This window comes from Bison bison, unplaced genomic scaffold (genome assembly GCF_000754665.1).
Source record: "Bison bison bison isolate TAMUID 2011002044 unplaced genomic scaffold, Bison_UMD1.0 scf7180017864233, whole genome shotgun sequence".
NCBI classification, from domain to species: domain Eukaryota; kingdom Metazoa; phylum Chordata; class Mammalia; order Artiodactyla; family Bovidae; genus Bison; species Bison bison.
In genome coordinates, this window is record NW_011494805.1 from 5,592,914 (window position 1) to 5,598,913 (window position 6,000).

At 43.0% G+C, this 6,000-nt stretch overlaps 1 protein-coding gene across 1 annotated transcript in view; it reads right to left on the reverse strand.

The window, feature by feature from the left end:
• Positions 1-6,000, reverse strand: part of PSKH2 (protein serine kinase H2) — a 38,319-nt gene that overhangs the window by 25,223 nt on the left and 7,096 nt on the right.

Here is a 6,000-nt window from a genome sequence, read left to right on the forward strand (position 1 = left end):
TTAAGTTTGGGTTATATATCAATATATTGATTTTACGTGATTTATATTGATAAAGTTTATATAAATGATACACAGGAAGTGAAATTCGGTGACGATCAGACACCCTCACAGGTTATGGAGCCAGAACTGGAGGCCAAGTCTCCCCGTTTAGTGCCCTCTTAGTGGTCACTTCGTTTATAATTTCAGATAACCCAGGGCCTCCCAGGCGGTTCAGTGGTAAAGAATCTGCCTGCCAAGCAGGAGAGGTGGGTTCAGTCCCTGGGTCTCGACCGTCCTGAAGAAGGAGATGGCAACACACTCCAGTATTCTTGCCTGGAAAACCCATGGACAGAGGAGCCTGGCAGGCTGCTGTCCGTGGGATCACAAAAGAGTCAGACAGGACTGAGCACTCTCAGACAGCGTTTAGTCTGTTTTAACAGGGAACATCTGTGATGGGTCAATTAGTCCTGGATTTGCCCGAAAGAACTAATTGTATTTTGAAGGAAATTTTAAAATATGACTTGGGTGTAGCTTAGAGAAAATGAGCCCATTCTGCAGAGGGAGCTTAAGCGCCAGACAAACAGACTTTTCACAAAAAAGAACCTGCAGGATTCTCCAGATACTGGGGGACAAAGAGAGAAGGTTGACAGTAAGCCAGTAAACAATCTGTGCTTTTGCGTTTCAGGCTTTTGAATGAATTGGCAGAATAGGCAAAAGACCGAAAGACGTGGAATGGGAAAGGAAAGAAAGGGACGCTGATGGAGAGAAATAAGACATTTAGAGGCTGCTCAAGAAGCCAGCTCACTGCTCGGGAGCCCAGAGCTGTGAGCTGAGGATGCGGGCGGCTGCCCAGGGCACAGGAAGCGTGCTCCTAAATCCGGGCCCTGGGCCACGAGGACAGCCTCCTGCAGCTCCCAGAGGCGGTCAGTCCATAGAGCTGGTGCCCTGCGGTGAGAGCTTCATCAAGAGCCTACTGCTCAGCCTGAACTTTGCTTGAAAATTGGCTAATACAATCTCTGGCTTTTAAGGCCTTTAAAAATGAAAACAGTAAATTAGAAACCACTGATTAGGTCTCTTTTGGAAAGCACCAACCATTGTTAATAACTGCAAGTGTTGTTGAAAATATAAATTCCATGGCAGGAGACAAAATTTAATGACTTAACGTAGTCAAAACTTTTATGGGTTTTCACCAAGCTTTGAAATCAAAATGTTAAGCACACATCATCAGTGTGTTCTTGTGGCCTATCTGCTGCTGCTGCTGCTAAGTTGCTTCAGTCACGTCCGACTCTGTGCGACCCCATAGACGGCAGCCCACCAGGCTCTCCCGTCCCTGGGATTCTCCAGGCAAGAATGCTGGAGTGGGTTGCCATTTTGTTCTCCAATGCATGAAAGTGAAAAGTGAAAGTGAAGTCTCTCAGTTGTGCCCGACTGTTAGCGACCCCGTGGACTGGAGCCCACCAGGCTCCTCCGTCTGTGGGATTTTCCAGGCAATCTAACCCCTTGGAAAGAACCTGTGTTGCGTAGAGTAGCATCCTCCCGCAGTCCCCTGTGTGTATTTGTCTTTGTTGTCATAATTGCTCCATTGTTTTCGAAACCATGCAAACGTTGTTGGGGATCACATGCTGTTTACACATTAATTAACTATTTATAGCTATTTAAATTATGTATTTTATCCTAATTGAAGTAATACAACTGTTGAAGTAAGTTTTAGACATTAGGCTCATTTTAAATGAACTTTTATTTTTATGTTCATGTATTTAGTGCTTATGAACGGCTTCCTGTGAGACTCACAGCAGCTGAAGAAGGATGATGGTGTTTAACTAACATCTGGTTCTGGTGCTAAAGTTTACTCCAGCAGTGTTTTCTGAAGAGGATGAAATACATTGAACCTCCAGTTTCTAAAGAAAAAAATCCAACCTCATCCTCAACTCCCACTCATTACCCACAAGTCACAAATTCTCATTAATAGTTGGTGATAACATTCAGAGCAATATGTAATACATTGCACCAATCAGTTAGGGCTGGGTTGCCTCCTATACCCAGCTTTCAAAAAGTAGAGTCAGCAGGGCACAGGGAATCCTAGGCAACAGAGACTCTCAACTAAGCAACTTGATGTGTGAAAGACATACTCAACAAATTGTAATCCAGTCCTAAGGAATATTGCACTGAAAGGTTTTAAGAGCACGTGCTTGTCTGACTCTTTGCAACCCAGTGGACTGTAGCCCATCAGGCTCCTCTGTCCCTGTGAGGAAGTTATGATACCCTTACCTTCCACACAGAGCCTTTGTTATTGCTGCTGCTGTGCTGTGCTCAGTCACGTGGGACTCTGAGACCCCAGGGGCTGCAGCCCGCCAGGCTCTGCTGTCTACAGTATCCTCCAGGCAAGAATACTGGAATGGGTTGCCATCCTTCTCCAGGGGATCTTCCCTACCCAGGGATCGAATGTGTGCTTCCTGCATCTCCTGCATTGGCAGGCAGATTCTTTGCCACTGAGTCACCTGGGAAGCTGTTGAAAGGATATAAGGAATTAAGCCAAATCAAAAACAGCAAAAGAGACACTGATGTATAGAACAGTCTTATGGGAGAGGGAGAGGGTGGGAAGATTTGGGAGAATGACATTGAAACATGTAAAATATCATGTAAGAAACGAGTTGCCAGTCCAGGTTCGATACACGATAATGGATGCTTGGGGCTAGTGCACTGGGACGACCCAGAGGGATGGTATGGGGAGGGAGGAGGGAGGAGGGTTCAGGATGGGAAAAAAAAAAAAAAATACTAACGATTAAAAAGTTGATATCCAGTGTCTTTAAGGAGAACAATAAACACTTCATTTAAAAAAAAAAAAAAAAAAGCTCAATAAAGATCGTTCAGAGAAAATTCATTTCTCTCTTACATGAATGATATTGGCAAACAACACAGAAAAATAATACAAATTTTTCTATTCTCTCTATTGTCAGTCTTTAGTATTTGTCAATAAAGGAAAGAGAGCAACACAAGAAATTAGGGGTGTCACAAAAAGTGACGTGCTGGGAAGCCCTACAATTCTATGACCTGCCTAGATTAAGAATAAAAAGATAAAACCAAAGGACGTATTTAACAGATAAAAAGGAGGAATTTGCTGCATTTGGGATGGGTTTGTTTTTTTTTTGAATAGCTGCAATTTTGTTGTTTTTCAACTTCTCCTTCTTTTTAGAGCCCCCTTGGGGCTTCCCTGGTGGCTCAGAGGTTAAAGCGTCTGCCTGCAATGTGGGAGAGCTGGGTTCGATCCCTGGGTCGGGAAGATCCCCTGGAGAAGGAAATGGCAACCCATTCCAGTATTCTTGCCTGGAGAATCCCATGGACAGAGGAGCCTGGTGGGCTACAGTCCACGGGGTTGCAAAGAGTCGGATGCGACTGAGCGACTTAACTTTCATTGGGGTTAATTTTCTCTCGAATGAACTCATGCCTGAAACATCAGTTTGAAGGTGTTCATCTTCTTGACTTCCAATTTCCCAAGGTGCAGGGGCTGTGTTTCTAATGAGGACTAGAACGGGGCTCTTTTAAGTCAATTTCACATACACAGTCAAGTGTGGAGCCAACAGTGCAAAACTCCTCTCTGAGCTTTCTTTCCATAAAACCAATAATGAAGAACCATTAAGTAGGATGCCTTTGTGTGAAATTTAGAGATGAGAATAACGTTCCTGCTACCCCTGGAAGACTATTTTTCATTATCACAACAGGTACACACATTAAAAAAAAATTATAATAATCCAGACAAGTCAGCAAGAAATTTTTAATTACTTTAAATATTTTGCCTCCACTATAGTAGTGAGTCATTCCTGTTAATTTGCATAGCTCTACATTTAGCACTGAAAAAAAGTATTTCATTTTTGTAGAATTTCGATAATTACAAAAAGAAGATAAATGTTAAAATATAGCACTAAATTGCCAGTAAGATCTCTGCTGTCAAATAAAAACACAAATCTTTCCCTTTTTTAATAGTAATGAATCAAAGAAGCCAACAGCCAACTGTGAGTGAAGTTTTAGTGCATAAATCAAAGAAGATAAAGTGAGTTTTTCCATAATATTTTAAATGATTTGCCCAAAAGAATTCTGCATTTTTAACTTGACAAATTGTATCCAAAGCCTTTAGAAAAAAATGATGATTAGAAATAGGTTTAGTTACATGGCAAAAAAATTTACAATACATTAATATTTCTGGGTGGGAAAAAAGATAAAAAAGAAACCCTATATTGTGTGATCTCATTTGTAAACTCACTAATGAGATAAGTTCCTGTGGTGTGGAAGGAAGCCTCCAGCCAAAAATCAAGCAGCAAGGAACCAAGGCCTGTTGACAGCTATATGACAAGCCGGGAACAGATTCCACATCCCCAGCTGAGCCTTGAGATGACTACGGCCCCAGATGACAGCTTGATGCCACTTCGGGAAAGCTTGGCTCTGAAAGTAGATTTCCAAGTTCAAGTCCTGTTAACACCACTCCCCAGCACTAGGACCTTAGCAAAGTTACCTAGCCTGTCTGTTCTCCCACCTTATCCATGAATTTGAAATGATAGCGTCACAAACGTCATAAGGTTGCTGTGAATAACTTCATTCATGTAAAGCACTTAGAACAACTACCTAGAACTTGATAAATGCTCAATAACTATCATTATTGTAATGTATTATATACAATAATTACACAGTTTACTAAAAACTAGCCTAAATAAATGGCTGTAAGGGATTGTATACCTCCAAATTTAGCCGCTTTTGGCTAAGTGAAGTTGCTCAGTTCTGTCCAACTCTTCGCGACCCCATGGACTGTAGCCAGCAAGGCTCCTCCATCCATGGGATTTTCCAGGCAAGAGTACTGGAGTGGGTTGCCATTTCCTTCTCCAGGGGATCTTCTTGACCTAGGGATCAAAACAGGCAGACTCTTCACCATCTGAGCCACAAGTGAAGCCCCATAATAATTACATAGTTCACTAAAAACTAGCCTAAATAAATGGCTTTAAGGGATTGTGTTAGTTATCTCTTGTTTCATAACACATCTCCAAATTTAGCTGCTCTCAAACAACAAAGTCAGGGGAGAAGCATCCACTGACTCTCAGGACTAAGGCTCTCCGAATATGCCTACCACTTGGGGGCATCAGAGAATGCCTGTCTGAACACGCACGGTTCGTCGGCTCCTCCGGCAGTCAATTCCCTGCAGTAGGAAGTTCTCACGGAGAAGGCAATGGCACCCCACTCCAGTACTCTTGCCTGGAAAATCCCATGGACAGAGGAGCCTGGTAGGCTGCAGTCCATGGGGTCGCTAAGAGTCGGACACGACTGAGCGACTTCACTTTCACTTTTCACTTTCACGCGTTGGAGAAGGAAATGGCAGCCCACTCCAGTGTTCTTGCCTGGAGAATCCCAGGGACGGGGAGCCTGGTGGGCTGCCGTCTATGGGGTCGCACAGAGTCGGACACGACTGAAGTGACTTAGTAGCAGCAGCAGGAAGTTCTCAAGGTGTAGTTCTCATGGCTGCCACAGGTAATCAAGTATCAAGACAGTTATTATGAAAAGAAAGCCATATTTCAACAGCTAAACTACTTTGAAATGAGCTTTTTAACAAACAAAACTCAAAACTTGTTGTTGTTTTTTTTAATGTGCATTTATTTAGCTTTGGCCAGAAAACGAAGATCATGGCATCGGGTCCCATCACTTCATGGGAAATAGATGGGGAAACTGTGGAAACAGTGTCAGGCTTTATTTTTGGGGGCTCCAAAATCACTGCAGATGGTGAATGCAGCCATGAAATTAAAAGACGCTTGCTCCTTGGAAGGAAAGTTATGTCCAACCTAGATAGCATATTCAAAAGTAGAGACATTACTTTGCCAACAAAGGTCCGTCTAGTCAAGGCTATGGTTTTTCCAGTAGTCGTGTATGGATGTGAGAGTTGGACTGTGAAGAAGGCTGAGCACCGAAGAATTGATGCTTTTGAACTGTGATGTTGGAGAAGACTCTTAAGAGTCCCTTGGACTGCAAGGAGATCCAACCAGT